The sequence below is a fragment of the Apis mellifera genome, linkage group LG2 (assembly GCF_003254395.2).
Source record: "Apis mellifera strain DH4 linkage group LG2, Amel_HAv3.1, whole genome shotgun sequence".
NCBI classification, from domain to species: Eukaryota; Metazoa; Arthropoda; class Insecta; order Hymenoptera; family Apidae; genus Apis; species Apis mellifera.
This window is the reverse complement of record NC_037639.1, coordinates 7,422,934-7,448,223: the sequence shown is the minus strand read 5'-3', so window position 1 is coordinate 7,448,223 and position 25,290 is coordinate 7,422,934. Positions and strand designations below refer to the sequence as shown.

At 42.9% G+C, this 25,290-nt stretch overlaps 1 protein-coding gene across 20 annotated transcripts in view; it reads right to left on the bottom strand.

Annotated features, from left to right (window-relative positions):
* Nucleotides 1–25,290, bottom strand: part of LOC551123 (RNA-binding protein Musashi homolog Rbp6) — a 739,303-nt gene that overhangs the window by 346,238 nt on the left and 367,775 nt on the right. The window lies entirely within an intron of this gene.

The window sequence follows — 25,290 nt, the reverse complement described above, 5'->3', positions numbered from 1 at the left end:
CAAAGCAATTATCCCGAAAACAATACGCGCACCACCTTCTATCCATCCCATACGTCAAGAGTAAGTTCGCATCGACTGGTCGCAATCCAATGAATCCGGATTACTATACCGCGGGATGCATCGCGAGTTCCTTCGAACCGAGGGAGGACGAGGAGGAGGAGATATCCCGGCTGGTATCCCATCAAGGATCGCTTTCACGGGTCGTTGCGTTTCATAAATTGGCCGCCGGTTTTCATTCGGTTTCGTGCCTGTGACGATCCGCGAGAGTATGCGCGTACACGGGGGACAGACAGTGACGCGTTTCGTTTTCACTCTGTTTGTGATCGAATGAAAAAAAAAAAAAAAAGAAAGAAAGAAGAAAAGAAAGGGAGAAAAAAAAAGAACGGAGAAAGAGAATGAACGTGGAAAGGTCCGGTTGAAGGGGGAGAGAGACACGCACAGTGTGTAGCGAATAAGGAAAACCACGGAATCACGATGAGCCGTCGTAATCATCGGCACTCTTTACATATGAAACCCGACCGACTATCCATCCCTACGGTGTTCATAACGCATGGCTAGCTCATCAGGTAAATGCACGATCGATATTCTGAGCGCGGGGAATTGCAACTGCTATCTAATAACCCTGCAAATATCGTATCTTAACCTCTCTCTCTCTATATATATATTTCTCTCCCTCTCTACATTTCTTTGTTTCTCTTTCCATCCAGCTGCGTATGCACCACTGTCTCTCTCCTCGATACGCGGCCGTTCGTGTTTGTTCGGTCGACGTGACTCCTACTTGCATAAAGGGGGTGAGAAAGAGAGAGAGAAAGAGAGAGAGAGAGATGTGTCTAGATCCGCGCGATGCAGCATCGATACCAAATCGATAATCAATGAATCGACAGGACGGAATGACATCGCCGATGCGCGGGTTCTCGATCCTTCCGGCCCGGTGTGCAGCTGTTGAACGCCGGAAACGGGCTGGCTACGAAGCGCGGATGATTTTCCCCTCCAACCACCCTCCCCCTTACATACGAACGAGTTTCACGGGTGTTGGGATTCGTCGGTTAGATGGGATGAATTAGTTTCGGTCCACGAATTAGCGGTATCGGTGGAGTGGAGAGGAGGAAAGAGAGGGTGAGATCTCTAACTTTTCCGATCTGTGATTTCAGATTGCCTTTCTTTGTTTAAATGTATATATATTCCTCCATTTGTTGTTTCTTTTTTTCTCTCTCGCGTTGATCTCTGAATATTTCGCGCCAATTTTTGAATTCGCTTTGCCTTCCTGGCATATTGTTGTAGTTTGAAAGTTTTTTTTAAAAATTTCTTCGATTCTTTTTCTTTCTTTCTTTCTTTTTTCAGTCGTATTAAAATTCACCCCGTTCGAAATATTGGAATTCGATTCTTGTCGCATCGAGACTATTTCCAATTTAAATCTCGTATTGTCGAAACAATCATTCATCGTGCGTAGATCAGCGTGAATTTCGCAAGAAATTAAAATAGTCGAAGAGCGCGATCCGTTACATTATTCAACGTGATTAAATAATTCTGAAAATAATAAACGCGTGCACGCATCAGATGTAAAAAAAGGAAAAAAAAAACAGAAAGAAAGAAAAACGGAATATATATATATATACAAAAAGGACAAACCGACGGGAAATATCGCGCATTATTCCCGACATCGAGATGGTTAAGGAGGAAGCGTTAATTAGCGCGAATAAAGTGCGTGAAACATTCCATGAACGGAGGGGAGAATCGTTCATTCGTTAATTTCAATTGTAATATAATAACCACGTCGCCGATTTTGATTATCGGTATCGACCCGTGAAGGGTCGAGAGCACGACGAGAGTAACTCTTCCTCCTCCTCCTCCTCCTCCCCGAAACGAGGAGATCGAGGAACGCGATTCGCAATTTTCCATCAACTGTGCACGCGATATCGAGGCCCGCTTATAACCAGAAACATAATCGATGAATGGATAAGTTTCGAATGTGGTGGTGGAGCAGGCCGAGCCGACGAGGCGGACAGTGCTAATCGCTCTTCGCAATAACAATCGTTGTCATCGTGTTATCTCGGCCGGTTATTATCCCGCGATAATCACGATCATGATTATAACACAGATTCGTGAACCAGGTAAATTGCGGTGTGTTTGTTGTCGTTGATGGTTTCATATCTCTTTGGATATATATATGTATATACGTATACTGTCGATGAGAGGGAAACGAGAGGAGGGGGAGGATATGAAACGGGGAGATAAGATTTATTTTGGTAAATTAAATTATTCATGGCCATTTCGCCAATCTGGGATATCGTACTTCGAATAACAATGGTTAACTCGTTTAATTTAAAAGGACGGTCGGGTGCTCGAGCGAATAAAAATTCACAGGCAGTACTTTCCCAAATTTTTGTACGAACATGGTTGTTTTTCTGTTTTTTTTTTTTTTCCCTCCTTTTTAATTAGGCAAATAACTGTGGTATTCGAGATAGGAATATTGTGGAATAATAAAATGAATATTCGAATAATTTAATCTTTCCACTCACTATCATTTTCAACGGCATTTTCGTTTTAATTTTATCAATTAATCAGAACGCACATTTATGCGTGTACAACTTGGACTACGCATATTCACAGAGTTAAGCAGAGAATTAACCAAAGTTTTCGCGGGAAAGAATTAATTCGTTATGCCGTGAAAATGATAGAATTTACGGGAGATGACGATAATTTCAACGTGGGATATGCAAACTATTTATATTGCTGAAAAACTACGATCTCTCTCTCTCTATGTTTTCAAAAATAATTAAAAAAATCTCGAGCAATCGTGATAATTTCCTTTCATAGCTCCGAGCAAAGTGCTCATCATTCGCGCGTTCATCCTCGACAAAATCCTCCACCGCAACCTCGTACGCAAAAGCGAATTTATCACCCATAAAGTCAAAGGAGAATTACGCGCGTAACGGCCAATCTCCTTTTATTTCACGAGACTATTTAAACTCTCGATCGTAGAAATTTTACGAATTTTCCCCTTCCTCTCCACCACCTTTCTTCATCGCCCTTTCTCACGTTCGCCGGATCGACTATAACCGATGAATTACCATAACCAAAGCAGCTTTGATCAATCGTAACGGCACCTCGTTGCGCGGCCATCGCCATTAGTATGCACCATTGACCATGAGTTGGCACCGCGTAATTAGCATAATATAGCGATATCATAACGTGCGTAGCGGGAAATATGTTGGCCGACCCGTTGCCTGGCTGGACACCGAGCCACGGGTATCGTTCTCTCGCTCGTTCTCCCGTGGGACGCGCCGTTCGGATGCTCAAGCATATGGGATGCGGTTTCACCGACCGTAATAATGAACTCGGGAATCGTAAACCGACGAATAAAACGGTCTCGAGTTCCGGGGAACCGAGATTCTGTTAATATCAAAGGTCAGGGTTTCAGGGATTGGTATGTATTTAACAGAGGCATGGTTAAGCGCGAAATGTATTTTTAAAGGGAAGAGAAATCGTTTCAATTTTTAATCGTCATTATTTCCTCGAGATTGAGGAATTTTATTTACGAGATGATCTGATATATGAAAATATTTTTTGCAGATTCTACAACGTCGTTCGAGTGAATCGAGGATATTTCTTGGATCGGTGCGCGAAGAATTAATATGATTCAGAGTTTGGGATAAACTATAAATGAAATTGATTATAAAGTGTATCGCGTTGTGATATACTATACATGACTATGACTTCTTGAAGCGTTACACGATCGCCTCGGCATTAAACGCAACGTAGAGCGATATTACTCCCCGCGTGACTATCTTCGGGGATTGCAAACGTATTAATAGATGGGGATACAGGTAATCCAATGAATTTATAGTTAGGATCGAGCTGCGCTGTGGCGCAGTGCATGCAGTAATCCTGAGTTGCGTTACGGTCATCCTTGTGTACGCACCTGTCCGCCGCTCAATCATTATACACCGTAGAATCATATTCTATTCGATTCAATCCCATCTAAGAACGACAAACTGATACCCCGATTACCACGAATCGATTTCTTCGACGTCCACGTGTTCGTTGAATGTTGTCAAGTTATCCTTTCAAAAAAAAAAAAAAGAAAAAGGGAAGAAAAGTATCATCCGTATTCCCTCCTACGAATCGATCGATTATCCATAAACTAAGTAGTAAGTTCTTTTTACGTCATCCAGAGTAAAAATCCATCCCCGCAGCGGCGATAAAACAGGTCCTTAATCAGATTCTCCCGCGACAAAGGGACGTGGCAAGCCTCCTTTGCGAGGGGGTGGATGATAAATAATCGCGATTTCATTTGTCACGAAGGAAACGAAAGTTATGAAGAGCGATAAAGAGCGGGGAAGAATAAAGCGGGAGCTTGTCGTGTAATCCATCGAGGAAGAAAAGAAAAAAAGGGAGGAGAGGGAAGAAGAAAGGATGGAGAGAAAGTTTTCCAAGTTTTCCCTCGAAGCAATGGGGGGAGAGACAGGAGTGTGCAGCAACAGTGAGAGGCCGGTAGAAGTCGGTGATTATTTAATTTGTTAATTAATAAATCGCTCTTTCTCTCTTTTTCTTCTCTTAAACGACTTAATAATTAACAAGTCTCCACTCGTGCACGTGACTTCGGTTCAGAATATCGCCGGTCTGGTGGACTAATTGAAAATGATGATGACAGCGGGGGTAAAGCCACTCGAGTCGAAACAATGCGAAGCACTACGGCGCCTCCACCCGTTGCGATATCGTTGCGACGCACTCTTTAAGCGGAGCCAGACGATCCCTTCGCGCAACCCCGCGTTCTTTTTTTACGCGAAAGGAAAGGACGAAAGGGGTGGCGGCGGCAGTTTAAAAAGCGAAAGAAACGGGCGATGATAGCGTCAAAGGAGACAAAGGACGGAGACGACAATGAACCGAGTTTGTTGCCCGTGTTACACCCCCTGAATCTGAACTAGATTCGACGCGTGCCATCTTCTCTTCTTTTCCTGCTCGAGTCGAGAAAATGGTTCGTTTTAATGAATTTCGTTCGCGCGTGTCGTTGTTTCAAAGTTGCATCGATTAAACCGATACTCTTTCTCATAATACCCAGAATCTACCTTCTCAAATTAATTCTATTCTCCGATTTAAGGAATTATTATACGTACAGAACGAAAATACCCTTAATGGGGAGGGTGATAAAGTTTCGAGGTAGGATTATGAATAAATTCAATTCAGCGGGCGGAGGAGATCAGATGCAGATTCGGTTGATCCCTGGCGCAATCGAGCAATTTCGAGAAAATTCACGGGAAGGGGGGAGGGATATATATACGTCGATAGACCTCTTACCTCGGGATTCCTCCTCTGCTGTAATCGCGTTTACAGTCCGGCCCGAGTCCGCGGGATCGGGCGGTAAATATTTGAAACGACCCGTCATTAGGCATTAGCTAAACTCCGCTCTTAAGCTTCCGGTTCCGAGGAGGAAATCCCAGCCTTGCGAACGAACGTCCATACATCCTGTGTGGAGGGGATGCGGCGCACGTGCGGCCAAGTGGTCAACGCTGCTAATGTTACTGCGGCCATTTAAGGGGAGTTACACACGTCGAGAAGTCAATATCCGGTCGGGAGAGTAAAATAACTTTCGTTAAAATTGCCGCCCACCCGTTGGGGGAGGGGAGGGGAGGGTTAAAAGCATCGAGAGCCACACAACCGGTGCACACAACGTGTACAAGCCGGGTGATTTGAACCCGGTGAATTGCGTTGCATCTTTGACCGTTGATGAAACTTTCGTTTCGCGGGAAGAGTTAAATTTTGAAGAGAGAGAGAGAAAGAGGGAAAGAATGGGACATCGAGTGAAATGGGAAAAGGGAGGAAATTGCGTTAATTTCGACGATTGACAATTTTACGCGTACGATTATACATTAATTGATACAATTGAGAGATTGTATCTGTTTAATGTATCGCGTTTAATGTAAAATTGTTTTTCTTTTTTTTTTTTTCATTGTATTCGATATTGGATAATGTTTCCAATATGCGTTTTTGTGTAAATTGTTTTCTGGAAGCGGTGGCGTGAAAATATATTTTTCGAGATTACACGATTTTGCAATAATGAGGATTGTATAAATTCTTCTGTTCGCGAGTATATATTGGTTTTTTTTTCTTTTTTTTTAATGAATGTGTTTTTATTCTCGGATGAGAATAATCAATTATCCGTCGAAAAGATAAATTGTCCAAATATCTCAAAAGCTTCGTGTGAATACACTCTTAAAGTAATAAAGTAAAATTAATACGAGACGATAATACACATTCTAATTTTTCAGATCAATTTTTAACATCATAACATTGTATGTAACAAAAATTTACTAATAGTTTGTATTATATTTTCGAAGGATATTTTGATACATTTGTAAAAAAAAAAAAGAATGATGAAACGGATAATCGAAGTGGATGTCTAAAAAGATAGAGAAAACTGGGAAAAAGAAGACACACGAGAAAGAAGAGAAGAGAAGATCCGAAATGAGAAAGAAGAGAACCACCGAAAGGGAGAAGAAGGAGGAGGAGGAGGAGGTCGAGGGTTAGGCTGTTCTTGCACTGTCAATAACATTCCCCTGGGGCGTGATAGATTGGCCCACCCTTACTATCCAGTCACCATTTATCTACTTTTTGTCCCATACTTTCGTTTCGTGGCCACCTTAGCGATCGGTCGGGAGTGTTTACCATCATGGTGAAGAGGAGGAAACCCACTACAGAAACTCTCTCTCTCTTTCGCTGCCTCTCCTTCCATTCTCTTTATTCCTTCATCCACATTCAAGAAAATTTAAGAGTAGATCATTCCGTGGTTCAATCGAAACACTTGATTCGTAAAGAAAGGATTGAGAGATCTCGTCGTTTAAAATTTTGAAATTTAAAATCTTAGGAGAAAATAGAATATATATAACAAGTGAAACGAAATTTAAAACGAAGGGGTTTTAATTGAACGCGAATAGTGGAAGACATCCATTTATTCCCCCGCTATTGCCTCATTTCCATAATATCAGTTAATTCCCCGTAAAAGCCCCGAAATTCTCGCAATTTACGACACACGAAGCAATTCCCGGCGAGAACTTTATTACAACGATCATCCCACCCTCCCCGGATGTCCAACTATTCCCAACAATCTTCTAAAATAATAGAAATAGTTGGCAATCGTTCGATATTATGTCGACCGGCATCCAAACCCATCGAAGGAGGAGAAGGAAGAGGTGGAAGGATCGTCGATTGAAAAAGTTTCCAAGATCCCGTTTTCAAAGGTGAATCTTTCGGTTGGAGAGCGGATAGATATCGCGAAAAACATGGAAAGCGAGCTCGCGAAATCTTCTCCATTGAGGAGCGGAGGGAAGGAAATCGAATCGCATCGAGAGATCCCATTGACCCGAGACCCCTCCCCCCCGCAATTATATTTAATTAAGAATGACCGAGGCGGGTCAGCGCCGTCTTTCCATTCCTCTTTATTTCTCCTCCCCTCCTTGTCCCACCTTCGCTCCGCCACGTCTCCACGGGGGACTTTGCCGTATTCGAGAGAGCCTCGCCTCTTGCGCCTGTATTTCGCATCGGATTAATAAAACTTAACGAGCCGAGCCACCGAGGTATTGCAAGCCAATTACGTTATTTTCTCTGACCGTGCCCACTTCTCCTCTCCTCCTCTCAGCCCTTCCGCGCCGCTTTCTACCTGGCACACCGCACAGGGAGAGAGCCGAGCCATTCTCTCGCACGCGTTTTTCTTCCTTTCCTTGCTTGTCGAGGTAAATTAGGGGACTCCCCTATGAGACCCCCACGCTCGAGTGTGCGAGCGTGCTCGAACGACGATGATAAAAATATCTTTATTTATGGAGGGCGAACACTTTGTCGCACTTTTTTACAAACTTCCCTGCCCACCTTCCATCCCTGCTTGTAAATTCTCATTCGTTCACGAGTCTAGCGTCGAGAGATCGTGTCTTTTTATCGTTTTTAAATCCTATTTTAGATATCCGTCCGTTATCCGTTTCGTACCATCACGGTAATGATATACGCGTACGAGGACGAGATAAAAATTGAAACAGAATTGGAAACAAGTCAAGAAGGGACGTAATTCGAGTTCCAATTGATCGCTGCATCTACGCGGTGTAATCTACGCCGTACGTATTCGTGAAGTTAGAAATTTTGGCACCATTAGGGGTGTAATCGAGTAGAATAAGAAGAATCTTTAGTTCCTGTGTCGCTGTTCTGGCATCCATCTTCACGCCCATTACACAATTGCGGGATTGGGAAATAACGAAATCTCGTTGAAAGGAAATGTAAGGAAATATTTTTATATTCGTGTAATATAATTTCACTCGTAACAATCTACAATTATTGCGTTTAACAGAGATCGATAGAATAAGTAAATGGACGAATCTTGGGAAAAAAAAAAAGGAAAAAATAATTCCGCGTATACAGAAGAATGCAAATGATTAATTCACGCGAACATTATCGCGAGAAAAAAGGATGAGAATCGTGGAAAGGATGGAAACAGGCTGCTGGTTGGTCGGCGTACCGCCAACTTGATAATTGGAAATTCACGAGATTCCTAAACTAAGTTGTTCCCGATCTATTCTATGACCATTCGACCTTTACACACAAGTTCTAAGTAAACTTGGGGAAAGATTAGTGATTAGAATTATTTCAGCCATTCTATTTTCCGGATCCCGGGAACTGGGTTATTCTCATTCCCGTTAAAAATACTTGACACAATTCCCACTCGTATGGAATTTCCCCCCTGTTTAAAACGAACTATTTTCGCGAATATATGGATAATAATTTAATGCAACCGAATCACCTTGTGTTATTGCGCTCGCTTTTCCAATTGCGTATCGAATACCCTATAAATTAAACTCATTAGAATTCACGTTGTGCGCGCAATATTGTCGAAACAGTACGAACAGCGGGGGAGAATAAAAATAACAATGTTGAGAATGAAATTGAAATTTTAGAGTGGAAATCGTTATTTAACATTGTAACAAAGTAATAATATTTTAGTTATAAAATTCGTATCAAAATATGGGGAGCATAATTTATCGAGGATAAATGATATAATATCGTTCGAGGCAACACGAAGAATTATCCCTTTCTATCCCCAGGGGAAGTTACAGTTTTTCAAATATCTCTTCAAAATGTTCAAACAACACAATCAATTTATTTATTTTCATCGATGAACAACGAGATCTGATTATTCCGATTAAAACGATTCATTTAAAATAGGCGATTCGATACGAGTGGAATTTTGAAAATTTTCTTGGAGTCTCGACCTCGAAATTAAGAACCAAAAGAGTATAGCGAAACAAGCAACGATAATCTCGGAGATAATGGAAAACCTGAGACTGTATTGTGTGTGCATCTTAGCCTGCTCGCGATCGAGAACAATGGTGCAGTCACGGTTAATGACCAATCCTCTAGAAACCAACCAAAAAATTCCGATGATAAGAACGAGGATAACCAACGGAACATATTTTACCAAAGATTTCTTATTTCAAATTAGAATTTTAAATAAAAAGGGAGAAAAAAAATCGAACAATAAGATAATTTCCGCGCCGAATAAAACAACACTACGAGCGAACTTTCCAAGTGGAAGCATAATTTCCAGTGTGCAAATTTCATTTAGCCTTATTCGACGCAGCATCACGAGATTCGAGTGAGTCTGTTTAAACAGTTGAACATCGTCGGTAGCCCTTGTTAAAGGAGTACCAACGACGAAAGCGAAAACGTGGACAACAAAAAGGCAAGGTTATTTTGCAAGCAAGTTGTCGCTTTGTAAACTCGGCCCCGACGTAGGAACGGCAATTTAAAAAGCATCCGCCGCGATAACGACAGCAATGCTGCTGCTAAAAAAAGGAAAAAAATATCCCTCCTTCTCCGTTTTGTCTTGGACAAAAACGCACCCCCTTCTCCTAAAAAAAAGTTCTCTCCAAATATTTGAAAGAAAAATCGTTTAACGAGTTATATATATGACATCCATTAGAAGAAAGATTATCAAAACTTACTCAACTTATTCATCCAAAAATTATTCTACCTTCTTATAAGAAGAATCCTATAAATTATCCATTAATTTAATAGAAATAAATTAGTCGTTAACTTTAACGTCATCAATGTTTCAGAAACATTTCTAAATATTGGAACTTTTTTTTTTTCAAACGATAAAGGGAAGGAAAGACGAGTAATAATTTCTTCTTTTGCCTCTTTAATCCCCAAAGAGGATTCCGATTCGGAGTAGGAATTTACGCGAGAGATCAGCGATAGTTTCGATCATACGAAAAGGATTTGGAGGTTCCTTGGACGAAAGAGATAGCGGTCGTGTAATTAAGCGTTTAATCTAGAAAGTTCTTGGTTCGGTGGCGGGACCGAAAGGAGGAGAGCGAGGGCGAGGCATTTGGACCAATTACGGCAAGGTTATCGCCGCGGTGGTTCGGCAGAAGAGATCCATGAGTCAGGAACTCCCCGCGTCCTCTTCGTGTCGAACGGATCTTCCGGATAGGAATGGTCCATTGTGCGGAAACTTCTGAAATGAAACTGGACAGCGGTTGAGCCTCGGGGTAGGGATTTAATTGAAGTACCAGACGTCGACCTAATTTTCTACCGGGTGCCCCTTCTCTCCACCAAATCCGTGGCGCGCTTAAGGGGTGGTTAAGCGTTTATAGACCATACCATTTACCCCCTTAATGCCTAGCAGCAGCCTCTCAAGAAACTCATGAAAACGCGATTTACAATGCCAAGTTTGGATCGACTCGGCGCGCGGCTAAGTAGCAAAATGCACTGGTTTCCTGGAATAACATTTGGAAGCGCATCGTTTGGCTTGTTTCTCTCCCGGGGAGAGAGCAGAAAGCAGCGCTCTCTCCGAGCTACATTGGATTTTAATGAGAAGTACAATTTCGATGTTATTAAATGCGTAAATTCGAAGGAGAAGTGTGAGAAACGAATAAAAAGAGAGACAACAATTCTTATATAAGAACGAACATAATTCGAAGAATAAATTAATTACAAGATTCACTGTACTACTACAAAAAAAAAAAAGAAAGAGTTCGATTCAATTCTTCGATTACAGAAGCTTCGATCCTCCATTGAATATTTTTCCATCGATTTCGTATATTTCTCTTCTTATATAAATTTTATTCACTGTGAAATGATAAGATATAATTCTGCAAAGATCTGCAATTCGGAAAAAAATTGAATAATTACTCCTCTAAAATTTTATTCATCGCCTAGCTGTGTATATAATCTACAGTGAAACGAATAGATAATTATTAATATCAAGTGTGTGACGATGAGAATCGTCGCGCTCGCGGGAGGAACCTTGGACGATGACCGAAATCGTGGTTGATGAGGGGGGCGAGGCGCGTGGGATCGCGTGTTGCAACGTCGATTCCGGAGGGATGGAAACGGGTCTCGGTGCCAGCCGGTGTTCCTAGAACGGGTCGGAGTTGTTGCCGGGCCATTGGGTATTCATGAAGCCCCCGGTCGAAATTGAGAGACACAACGAAGCGTTACCGGGATAGGCGACCTATCGATTGTCTGGCAGTTACTTCGGCGAATGCGCTCGTTTACTCGCCCCCTCCTTTTTCCCTTTCCTGTCGATCGCCGACACGGCCGGGAAGAAAAATGTTGTCTCCGTACGACAAATCATGTAACGAGCCGTGTGAGCGTATGTACGTGCACGCATGTGTGTGTGTGTGTATCTCGTGAAAAGGTTCGAACGCGATCGATTTTTTTCCCCCCTTTTCTCTCCTTCTTTTTTTTCTTTCTTTCTTATCTTTTCTTTTCTTTTTTTTGCGTCGATTACGTCGTTCGAGAGAACACGTAGCACGGGATGGATTGTTATGCAAAAAAAGGAAAACGAGTTAATGTCGCGAAGACGAGTTTGCATGGTCGCGTGCGAGCCGACGTCGACGTAGCAAAATGAAAAGCAAGGCTGATTATTGAATAAATAAAGTTCGGGGTTTGAATATGGATACGGGATCTAGCTTCGACATCCAGCACGCTCTCTCGTGAAATTCTCCGCGGCGAGTTGTAATTTTCATATTTTATTAATTTTCCTCGCGCACGCGAGAATTGAACGGAAGAAAGGTCAAGCGAAACCGGTTCCGGCCGATAGAGCGACGTGGATACGGGGCACGAATCACGTTTCTGTTTCTTAATTCGAATAATAGCAGAAATAACGAGGAATCGTTACCAACTGAATTTTAGTCGAGGGATCTGTTTCAAAAGTTGTTGGAACGATATGACGAAAAATATCGAGATTAATTATTTTTTTAATAATCTCTCTGAAGATATAAAATTAAACAGGATCGAATAAACGGGCAAAGGTTTGAAATGTAATAAATTAAATTCAAATCCTTATAAGAAATTATTTTCATTGATTTCCTCGAATATTAATATCCTAGAATTATGATTCGAGCGGAAGGAGAGCGACGTTTATACCTCCGCGTGATGAACAACTAAGTGATCACTTAGGCAGCAGGAACTTTCCCACAGAAGAATGTTCTTATTCTGCAATCCGGATGTGACATTTAGTATCAATTTACGACGTCGCGGGCTGTTAACCGTGATATATATATACCAGTGGGCACACATGGCCACACCAAATGTTACGTGGTTCACCTTTCGATGTGTTTTCGTTTCTACGATTTTTTGTATTTAAGTAGTTGTTCCAGGATAAATAACAAGAGAATATATTATTGATTATTCTGGAACAATCTTTTATCGATGATCCATTGATATCTATAGTTCAAATTCAATTGAAAAGTTTAAAAAAAAATTGACCAATTTTATTCTTTTCTTCTCCATGCGGCTTAGAATTATCTTTTCCGTTCTGTGCAAGCGTTAGCTTTATCTGTAGCAATTCACACTGCTATCAGGCCGTTTATATTTCTAGAAAAAGATAACCGTTCTTTACAGACCGTTGCACGATACTCGAGGAATTTGGCGTGTCCGGCCAAACAACGTCCGCCACTACTTAATTCCCCTCTGTCAACGCAAACTCTTATAACGCGCACGATCGCATTTGTCTTCGAGTTAAGCGGTATTTCTCTGATTTCGTGAAATCAATTTCACGATAAAAGAAAAAAACACGTGGAAAGATAAACCTTTTTTAGGGACATGTACGACCGACTCGATGCATTTAAATCATGTTCAAAGCTAAGTTTCAACTCTTACCGGTATACCGCGTTCGTGAAGGTAATAGCAGGGAATAGTAGATTTGGTTCACGTACCTGAAACAGATAAAATATTCGTGATGTAGAAACAAAAAATTGCATTCGATTTTTATTCTGCGATTAATATTTGAGATACGTTTCGAAGGGGTATTATTGCTTGCCGCGCGATTATGTAAATCGAAAAACGAGAATCATTTCGTTCGGTTATTTTCTTAGCATATTTTTCGTTAGTTTTCCTGATTAGAATCTACATTCGATCAACATTATTGTCTACGTAAAAGCTAACAATTTACATAGTTTATTTCTCAGAATAGTTTAGAAAAGAGAGTTGAGAAGGAATAAATACGGTATAATAATAACCAATAATCGCACGCATGTGATTCTAGCTGGTAATTGGTGTTTAGCAAAGTCACGCACACCCGATAACAAAGTGTCGTCAAAGTGTTAACGCTCGACCAATATCGTTAAAAAAGTTGCACAGCAAATTCGCGTTAAATTCCATAATTTCGCGGCATTTAATTCTATTCCCTACTTTATATATTTTACATCGAAATTAAAATCACCGTATGTTTTTACCGATAATTCAATTTGGAAATTAAAATAAAATTACATCCAATTATATCCATATAAGCAATATACCGATAAAAATTGGACCCGTAATTCAGAAAATTATTTTCGATTCTCCTACTAAAAATTGTTGATCGAGATTCCCGATTCTCGCGATTCAACGGAACGAAATCGAAATTCGAATTAGAAAATTCCGGGTGTTAAAACGGGTATTATGACCGTGGCCCCGATAGACCAGTGCATTGTAGTAGCCGGTTCACTCTATTAGCTAAATGATCTCTAACCAAGTGGCCGACGACTGCGCGTACCGGCGACATTTTAAACGAATCGCTTGATTAACGCTACAGTCGTACCGGCACGGTGCTATGTAAATGAGGACATTATTGCGATTAATAATTTTTCGAAATTAATTATCGCCCCGCCGAGCTCGGCCCGCCGTGTGCGATTCTCCGCGTAACTGAGGGAGGGGGGAGGGCAGTGATTGATGGGGCTCCATTATGAATCGCGCTGTGAAATTAATCGCTTCGACCCCTTACCCTCTTCCCCCACTCCCCTGCTATCACTCATTCTCTCTCTCTCTTTCCCTTTCCCTTTCTCGCTTTTGCCTTCTCTCTCGTTTTTGTTTTCGCGCGTCATATCTCACCCCATCTCACTTGACCATACAACGGGTTACGAATGGACCGACGATGAATACGTGATTTCCACGGGTTTGCGCACGCCGTGTTGTCGACACGCACCTGCCTTCCAACGCAGACGCCAGTTTTTCTTCCGTAATTAAACGTTCATTACAACCATTCGAATCATTTTTAGCAATTATGTTTCATAATTTCATCCATTCAGGGAATTTAACGAAGAGCCAAGTTGTTGAGAAGTTTATAAGTTGAATTGTGAGGGGGGAAGGTGTTTCTTCTTTTATCAGCAAATGGAAGTTGGATAATGAGTGGCGTATTTATACTGATATCTGTTGATGATCAGCTACAAGTTGAAAGGATTAAATTTCGAAAGGGAACGCAACAGTTGTTGAGAAAGAAGAAAAATATAATTCAAAAAGCAGCACTAACTTCTATACAAAGAGAGAGGTAATACGCAAAGTTCATAGGTGGGGGGCCGATTGCAAAAGGTTTCAATTACGCTCGGAATAACTTGTCAAACGTAGGGAGAGTTTGAATTTGATGTGTCAATTTCGAACTATATAATATAGAATTAAGTTGCGGAAACTACTAACAGTGAGCGAATCGGTAGCAACTTTGATCTCGCCAAGTGACCGCGACGTGTACAGATCCAACTGTACTTTTTCCATCCATTGATTTCAATCATCGGAATTAACGACGATTAAATTAAAATTTCGTTTATTAAACAACTTTTCGAGGATATAACACGTTCGTCGAAAAACGTGCATGCACTTAATTGTACTTCTAGAAAAAAAAAAAATTCACGAAACCTAAACGAACGAATCCGTGTGATCGAGAGTGATCCTACTTCAATGAACATCGTGTTAACCATCGTGTGCTCCATCAATCTTCATTACCACGAACAGCATTGGAAACATAACCGAAACGAAAGGGAGGAGGCTTTAAAATGGGATAAACAAAACTGCATAAAGTTCGATCGGGAGGGGGGGGAGGGAGAACGAGAGAAGCGATACTACGTGAAACGACGACGTTTGCGCCAACTCGTTCCAACCGAGTTAAATACACGGGGATGGGCGGACGGCGGGCGGATAGGGGGATCGGGCGGAGGAAAATAAATTTAAACCGAACAAGCATCACCGGCGCGCTCACGAGGCCGGACAGCTTTTTATCAAATTTTTTATAGCAGGCCGGCCGACGTTGCCGGCAACGATAACCCTATCCGGTGGAGCGGCGGCAGGTTTCGTTTTTGGGACGGCTGGCGGCTCGATCTATCGCGATACACATCCACGGTATTCTAGCCGGACATTTGCAGGACATCGAAGCCCCTGGAGGGTGGCTGTCCATCGTGTCACGGCATGGGGCGAGTAGGCGGCGGCGAATTTCGAAGAGGAGGAGGAGGAAGAGGAGGTAGAGGAGAAAGAGGAGGAGGAGGAGGAGGAGGAGGCCGGACACGAGGGAAAAAGTGGCGGGAGGAGGGGGCTGGCGGGGCATCGAGGGGTTGCGGGACTTTGGGGGACGCGAGAGCATTTAAGCGTAAATGGTTTTTGTAACTGGGAGAGCGTAAAATTGCCTAACCACCCCGTGCGCCTCCTGCCGCTTTTGGACGAGCTCATCCACGTCCCCTCCAACTGTCCACCCACCGCCCCCTCCCTCCATCACGCCCCTCCCTCCATAACCGACTCCCCTATCGCCGATTTCTACCGAACTATTTTGCCGCTGTGGTTGTAGGGTGGATAGATTGGCCGGTATTTTGTCGCTCGTAAAAGCGGCAGTCTCCCTCCCTCCCCTCTCATCCCTCTTTCGCCCCCCCCCCTTTTCTCGCGAACGATAAATGAAAAAGAGCAACGCGATCAACGCGCGCGAACTCATTGTTTGCCACGAGGAAAATGATAACGGTAGGCGAGCAGGGAAAATCATGGTGGAGTGTACGATCCCGTTTATCCTCGTTCGTGAAAATGATTTGCGTTGCGATAATTCGATCGAATGCTTGTTATTAATCGTATCAATCGGAGACTTTGGTTGGGAAAATTTCAAGAATTTCTTAAACTAGATACTCTCGTTCAAGATCCTCCTTTTCTATGATTTTTCATAATAAAACTTTCTCGTAACCTAATAACTCCTCGCAATCAAATTCCATCGAATATTCCACCCCTAAACTCATCCCGTTGACGCATTAATCAAAGTCACGATGGGTGCGTCGATCGCAGTTTCCTCGCCTTTCTTCTTCTCCCCGAAGGAGCCATCGCTTCTTCCCCGCGGAAACAATTTCAACACAGGTCCCGTAAAAACCCGACAAAAGAATTCGAGACCTCCCCAACGAAGATCCAGGCACATTAGATAAATTCCAATCCGGATTGTTGCAGCACAGCATTACGCTGTGCAGGATTACGAAAGGCGCTATTTTCGCGAGCGAATAGGGGGACACATGACGAGGAGCATTACGAATTATCCTCTCCTCTTCGTCCCACCGCCTTTCCTCCTTCTCGCGACTCGTCCGCCCTTTCCCTTTCCACCCCCGGGATAATCCGGCCGATTACGTTATGCTTAAATATTTATCGGGCTGCATTAGGGAAACATGAGCCCTCTCTATGCATGGGAGCGCAGCACGTGGGATCGCCATCCCTTTCGCGCAACCAACCCCACCGCCGACATTGCCGGTGTACACACGGCCTTCCTCTCTCTCTCTCTCTCTCTCTCCGTCTCCGTCCCCGACCACGGTCACCGCGCTGCACACGATATCAGCACACCGACATCGGGGGACACGTACACGCGGCGGACGCCTACCGCGAACCGGAAACTAAATTCTCGGCAACGAGCCCACCGAGCATGCTCCCAATTACGCGGTGCTCGCGGTGCTCGAAATTGAACGACCGCGGCTCGTTTTTCGACTCCCGTTGTACGATTCCTCGAGAAGAGAAGAAGGAGGGGGAGCGATAAAAATTGAATTTCATTTCTAATTCGAACGAATCTAATTACAGGCGCACGAGCGAACATCTCGTTTCGAAAAGATACACGTTTCTGAAGCGGTAAATTATTCTACGAGTTCATTAAGCGCGGCATCCCACTCGGATAAACCTGCCTCGTGTTCCTTTGTTGTCCCAGAAGTGAGGCAACAACAATCTTCCGTACACCCTTCCGATTATGATAATTTTTCAAGACGTTTTAGGGACGTTTTCTCGACGTCACTTATGGGGAAAGAAGGAAAGGAAAAACACAGGTGAGGTCAGTGCATCGAGGAGTGAGGCGGAGAGGGGAAAGGGAAGCTCGTGACTTATCGCCCCTCGTAAAGGAACACGAAGAACGGCGCGGCACAAATTCGGGACACAAAGCGGCGCCATTTCTCGAGGGCCTTTCTTGCTGCTGGTGCAGCGATGCCTCCTCGTCGCGTCGAGGGGGTGGAACGCGAGGGGTCGCCGTTCTCACAGAGGGTTCTCTCGTAGTAGGCGCGACAGGGGCGAGTGTGGAGAGGAAGGATGGCTGTGCAACGATGTACCTTACGCTTTGGGGGAAGATAGAGAGAGGGAGAAAGAAAGGGAGATAGATGAGGGAAGGGAAAAGGGAGAGAGAGAGAGAGAGAGAGAGATGGAGAGAAAGAGGGATGTGCTTTGACCGTAGGTATTCATGAACGTAGCCCGCCTGGTGGATTAGCATGTGAAAGAACGCTTTGCTCGTCGCTTTCCACGCCGTGCCTTCCTCCCTCTTTTTCGTTCAGCCCTCTCACCTATCGCCTCATATTTTTCACAGGGCCTGAGGTCGGAGGGTCCTCCCCCCTCCCGTATATTCGGCTGTCGGCTGCCTATCCTCCAACCCCCGGTGTACCCTCCAAGAAGGAAAGCGTGGAACACGGGGAAAGAGCGTAATATGGGAGAATTCCGAAAAATTCCTCGGGCTTTGATTAACCGGCTATAACTCATGGATGTATGTATATATTGATCGATCATTCCTCCCGTTACCGATGTTCAAAAGGTTTACGATTATGCTGTGGTAATTGGCCAAGGTCTCGATTAATTCCCGTTACGTGATGATTTTATTTGATAAAGTTTGAGACGTGTATAATTTTTGAATTAAATTAATATTTCATTTCGTTTTCGAATCTCAGATTGACGGGGAAAGCGTTTAATAGCAAAGTAAAAATTTATTCATGTAGCTTAGGCTATGTTGAATAGGATAGGCTTTGCTATTCAATAAACGAATCTGAAATTATAGTGTTTGTATAAAAAGTTAACATACTTGGTGTTCGAAAAGAAGCTTTTTACCAACTACCCCTGCATATCATAGAAGGAATATTTCAAGTACGAGAATGTACATCTACCTGAAATTTTTAAGCCGTTGGAAGCGCGTCATCCTACAAGCCAGCCTATAAACTGTTTTGAATACGTTCCCTGTATCATACAAAAGACCAAATTTCTTTTTCTTTAAATCTTTAAATCGCGATCAAGAAACGGCTCTTGAAAAAAGAATCCATCACCCACGCTATATCTTACATAACGATCAACGTGGAAACGTACAAAGTCGAAACGCGCAAAATGAAGCGGAAGCAAGTCATTCTGGGACCTTCACCTTTGTTATCTCTCGACATTGACACCTACTCGCGTCATCGATTTTTAATCACAAGTTTTAATCGAATTACATTCTCAAAGCCCGAGGGAATAGGGGAAAGAAAAAGAGAGAGAGAGAGAGCCGCCAAGCTTTCGCCTCAAGCCTTAATCGAATGAGAGAGGTGTCTCGTGTCTGCGACACCCTGCGTGCCTTCACGCGTAATCGCGAGAGGAACGCGCGTTCGCGCGCGAGTCAATTCCCTCCACGTGAGTGGAAAGACGTAGAGTCGAAAGAGAGAGAGAAAGAGAGAAAGAGAAAGATACGTCCTTTGAGGATATTCATGAGAGGGGATTACCATGTGAAACGCCTAGCCTAGTGAATGCTTCCTCTCTTTTCGACGGTTTTCCAACATGGACGATCGCTCGGCTGCGCCGCCTCTTTCTCGTGCGCCATTCACTTGCGAGCAAGCGAGCCGAATCCTTCTTCGTTTTCTTTCTAGCTCTCTCCCGTGGAGAGCCATGGGAATTTAAGTTGTACAGTTATCGAGACAATTTACAGCTCTCTACGAGTCTAGGCGAGTCTAGAGAGTCGTCTTTTGAACGCCGCTCGAAAGCCCTTCACGATCGACTCGATAAATCGCCCGAGTATTTATCTCGAGAAGAGGCTGCGATGACGTCTACATGGCGCCCTCTTTCTCTCTCTCTCTCTCTCGTTCCTTTTGGACCTGGATGGATGAAAGGAGAGACTGTCTAACCGAGGATCGAGCAATGGATAAGTAAATACCAATTTTGAACAAGCTGCTGTTGTTTCGACGCGATATAAATCTCGATCGAAACTATCGTGAGGAGACGAGCAATTCTTCCCTCGGATCTCTTGAACAATCCCATGATACTTCTCAACGTCTTTAATCGATGCCGCTATATTTATCGCAAATATATTTGTACGCTCACTTTAGAATTATTACGATTGAAAAAGAAGAAAAAAAAAAAAAAAGAGTACGTTATCCGTTTTTTCGAATGCGACATGGACATCCATATAGATTAATTAAACGCTATTCTTTCGATCCGTGCACGTATTCAATCTCCTCTCTCAGAATTGAATAGCAATTGCAACGATGGAAGTTCGACGGAAACGGAACAACCGTTTCCCGAGCCATTGATGAATAGAAAAGGAAAACAGGCGAGCGGCCCTCTATCCCAAAGTCGAAACATCACGTTCTCCCTTTATTATCCCGGGGGGGGGTACGAGTTACCCCAACGCTCTCAACTTTCTTTCCACCTCCATTGAAACTATAAATAAACGTTTATTTCATCCTCTCTCTCCCCCTCTTCTCTCTTCACTATGCTAATATCGTACGCTCATTCCAGCACGCAAAATTGCCGCACTAGCCCATTTTAATCTCGCAATTCAGTCACTCGTAATTCCGCGACGCTATAAAGGCGGCCACCACCGTTCCGTCCACCTAATATCATCCGGCTGTTTATGCTCGAGCGTTAATTCACAGCGCGAATATCATTACACCCGGATGCTTTCTTCTCTCCTTCCCCGGCGGTATCCATCCTCTTGGATGTTTTCGCCGAGGAGAGATCGTGGTGGCGGGCGACTCGACGTCTCGAATTGCCTTCGTTATTCGTCAGTCTCTTTATTTTACTTCGAGTCGAAACGAAAACGATGTCAAACGACGAAGAAAATAAGAGAGGGAGTATTGAATCGCGGTGTATCGCTCTTCTCATCTCAGTCCTTGTTGATTACTTCCAACGAATCTTGAGCAAAAATTAAGAAGAAATGATCTCGTGCTATCGAAAGAAAAAAGAAAGAAAGCAACGTGTTTCTTTGATTCAATTTTTTTATCGAATGACGATGTATCAAACTTTCCTCTTCGTCGATCATTGTTTCGTCATCTCGAACGAAGAGGAATCGGGAAAAGTCGAAATCATCGTAGAAGAAAAACCAGAGAAACCTAAAAACCTTGTGAAACTTACCACCCTTTTACCCTATATTACCCTCTTCCCCGTCAATCATCGAGAACGGCGAACGAGGAAAGGAGCAAAAAAAAAAAGAAAGAAAAGAAAAAAGAAGGATAGAAAGGAAGTAACGACGGTTCGGTCGATTCGATCGTGATGAACGACGAGTTTTCGCTGTTCCCTTATCAATATGCATTAGAGGAGGCTGGCCGACTTACCTACTCACCGTCCCACCACTTTTCGCCCAGCTATTCGTCGAGTCACCGTTTAACAACCCCTACCTCGTTTTCGGACGAGATTCCGCCCGCTTTCTCCTCCGCTTCTTCCTCCCCCTCCCTCCGTCTAATGAACGTACACGCGAACGTGGCAATATTTCAAGCCAAGGAGGAGAAGGGGGGGAGGAACAGACTTCTTAAACGGTGCACGGCTCCCGTTACGATTCGCCGTTAAATTACCCGGGGCTGAAAATAACGAATCGCCACGTGGTGCCGGGACGCGGAACGTCGAAATTGTGGGTTATTATCTGTAATGGTCTTTAGAATCGTACGTAACGATTCGCCTCGCCGCGTTGTAATGCGCTAAATGGAACCTCGTGTACGCACGTACTCGCGCAAGGGGAGGGGGAGGATGGGGTGTAATAGAGTGTACAAATAGTGGGTGGAACGATCGAGGAAACGGAGGGATGCTACGTTCAAAAAAATGGAACGATTAGCGGTGAAATAAGGGATGAGAGCTTGATTTTTTCGGTTGAACGATGAGATATTTTGCGAAGGAAAGTTTTAGGATACGAGTTGAGTCGATGCATCTAACATTTTTTTCTTTTTTTTTTTTTCGTATTTAATTTGTATATTTAAGAATTATTTTAAGAATTATGTTGAGTTTCGTTGAGTAATTCCCTTCGTACGTATTGTGAAAGTTAATCGAAGAACAATTTACAAACGCGTTTCGTATCATCGAAGAAAGTAGAGATAATATTTTTCCTTTTTTTTAATAACGCAACGTGTACGGCAACGTTACGAGACTGAAAAAACTTTTCAATTACGTGCATTTTTTTTTAATTTCTACCAGCTTCCTATGAATATTTCATAAAATATAAGTTGTATATGTTTTATAAATTCATCAAAAAATTAAAAAAAAATTCCAAACTCGTGTGGCGAAAGGTATAAGGCCATTTTTTTTCATTTTTCTCGTGCTTACATTTATTTTTCTGTATCTTCTGTGTCCCATACAGAAAGATTAAAAGTAACGTCCAACTGTTCTAATATTTCCTTGCTACGATCGCATTTAAAATTTAAAATACGATTAATCTCGCGAATTAATTGTTCCATTCTCCTGGGTGAGAATATTTTTTTTCACTTTGACAGGAATTCTTTTGAATAAAAGAAACGTAGTTGATCGTGGAAGATTACTTTGGTGAAACGGGTTGGAAAAAAGCTGGGTGACAATTCCTTAGGAAACGCGTGCGAGTCGAGCAGCCTTCGGAATTGGAGGCGAGTTTTGCGGACGTTCCGGCCCTTATTAATATGCATTAGACGACTCGGCTCGATTTACCCTCTCATTGTCCGCGCGCTTTACTGTCCGATCGGCCCCTTTGAGAGTTCGATTTAGCTCTTATCACTCAGTCCTCCACCGCTCCTTTCCCCGTCGTTTTCCCACCCTTGCTCGTGCGCCATCATCCTCCTCTCTTTATCCGCTCTTGCGTGTGGAGGCACTGTATTATTTTTCGGTCGGAGGAAAGAACGCTCTCGTGGTGGAAAATTTGCGAGCAAAAGGATCCCCAGAGTATTTTATTGGACGTTATAAAGTCAAATGCGAGAAAACTTGCCCGAAAATTAATTTCACGAATCTCACCCCTTTCACCCCTTTCGAAATTTTCCTCCTCCCTTCAAACGTGATTTTCCATCGGAGAATTTTGAAATTTCGAATTGCACGGATTTTTGACGATAATATTTCTCTTTCTTTTTCTTTTTTACATATTATGTAAATTGAGAAACGAGGTTAAATTCAAATGAATCGAGATTTATATATGTATATATAGCTGTTTATTTTTGTTGATGGCCATTGAATAATTTCGTTTCCTTTTATATGCCCCGCAGTATTGAAATCCTGCTAATGACACATCTCTATTGTAATCACGGTACAATAAATATTCTATATCTACGCGCATCTGCGGCTTAATTGGCAACTATTAATTACCGCGATTAATTATTAACGGCATTTAAATTGTCTTTGTCGTTGCTAATGCTCGTCGATCGTGGCCATTACTAATTCGTAGCACGAACTATGCATCGGTACGGAAAACATCGAATTATAATACATATTCGTCCCCCAACAAAACACCAACTTCTATATATATATATAAAATAAAAAATAATACGTCATAATTCTGAAAACACGATAACATCTCTCAAAAATCGAGAACGTGAGATTTCGTTTAAAAATCCGAGAATGAATCAAAACAGAAAAGAGAATAATAAAACGAGCAATTTCGAAGAAACATTTCGCGGAAAGGAAAAATCAACAGCTGTATTCCCTTTTTCCACGTCGGTGTCGTAGGGCATTCTTGGACAACGAAAACGGTGAACGGAATCATCGGAAATTCCCAAGAGCGAGGGGGAAGAGATTATCTCGAGGCTAAGAGGGGAAGGAGGAGCATCTCGCGGCTAGCTGCTGCTGGAACTCCCGATGGAGGCCCGGCCGTATATCGAAGAGGTTCGGCGTAGGGGGTGTAGTGCACGGGCTTAACAGTTTCATTCCGAGCTAACGATCGAATTCCTTTTGTTGGTCGTGGAAGCGAGAGAGCACGGCGTAACCGCATTCCATCGCTTTATCCGGACGACAATTCAAGTAAAAAGATCCCCCAATCCTCGGGGCAGCAGTTTTCACTAACGAATTCCTTTTCCGATCGCTTTCTCTCCCCCACCCCTCCCCCCATTGTCGTCCTACGTACTTGCGCCGCTCTCTCTCTCTCTCTCTCTATCTCCCTTTAACTATCCCCCAATCATCCTTGTCCCGCACACACGTGAACAGTTACGAGCTCTTTCCGTCCATCGGTGGAAAAAAAAAAAAGGAGAACCTGGCAGGGGAATTAAACCATCGGGAGTTGCTGCGACAGCCACCTTCCTTTTCCCGTGTCTCGCAACCCCTGCTGCCGCTTTCTTTCCGGGTATCTCCCTCCCTGGAGTGGGCAGGTTAGCGCCGAATCCCTGAGGTACATATCTGTCTTCTGCGTTCGAGAGGAGGATGAGGGAAGGAAGAAGCGGAGGAGGATAGATGGAGGGAATCTTCTTGGGTTCGAAAGGAACCTGATCCGCAGATCTGCCGCGTGATCTTGGAGAGAAGAAAGAGGGGAGGAGGAGATTGGATGAGAAGGGGGAAAGTGGTGGAAGATGAAAGAAAAAAGGAGGAGAAGGGAGAGAATGAGAGATAACGCAAGTCTTGACCTTTGGTGGAGAGACAGGAAGATAAAATGATCACGTGGAGAGGAGGGGGAGGGGAGGGCAGAGGAAGGAGATAAGAGAGTTCGATCGCGAAGCATCCGGTGGTGGAAGATTTTTAAACGACTGCGCCCGGTATCGAACGATCGACTTACAATCTCCGTGCAATAGGTGGTGGCGCAATATGCCCGGCAGGATACCATGGCAGTTTCTGGATATAATCGTAGACGCTCGGACAAGGAGGGTGATAAGTTTGCAATTGGAAAGGCGATTCACCGTTTTACGGTATTCATGGAATATTCGATGCCATTTCCGATATATATAATCCGGAATATGGCCCATTTCTATTCACGCTTCTCTTTCATTTCATCTTGCGTAATTGTTGAACGGATTATTCTTTGAATGTTGTGTTTAACAATCGTCGTATATACGTGTTTCATTCGAATATCGGGACATCTTTCGGCTATTGACTCGTTAATCGATCAAATCGATTTAAATTATTTTCTTTCTAATTATCGTAAGATTTAATAACAATCAAATGAAATGAAGAAAGATAGAAAAATAAATATTTTATCATAGTAGTAGATCGTAATAAAAAGAACACGATCGAATTTAATTAATGTCTCAAGGAATGTCATCAGCATAGCAATACAGCTATGTTTAAGCAACTTATCTCATGGCCATTATTCTAATTTGGATTGTCATCTCAAGCACGTGGAAGAAGATGACTAACAAGATCGATTGATTAATAGCAACCTGGACTGCCTCTATCCATTCATACTTATAAAAAGAACAAGAAGGTAACATTAATTTAAAAATATACTCGTACATTCCTTGTCCCAAAATAAATATACAATTATTGTGCAAGTACTTCATCAAATCCCTCCGAGGAAAGCATCGAGGAGAAAATCGTTTAAAAATACTTTCATCTGAACAGACTTTCTCTCTCTCTCTCTCTCTCTATTCAACGATTCAACCGAAAGGAGATCGATATATTTCATAT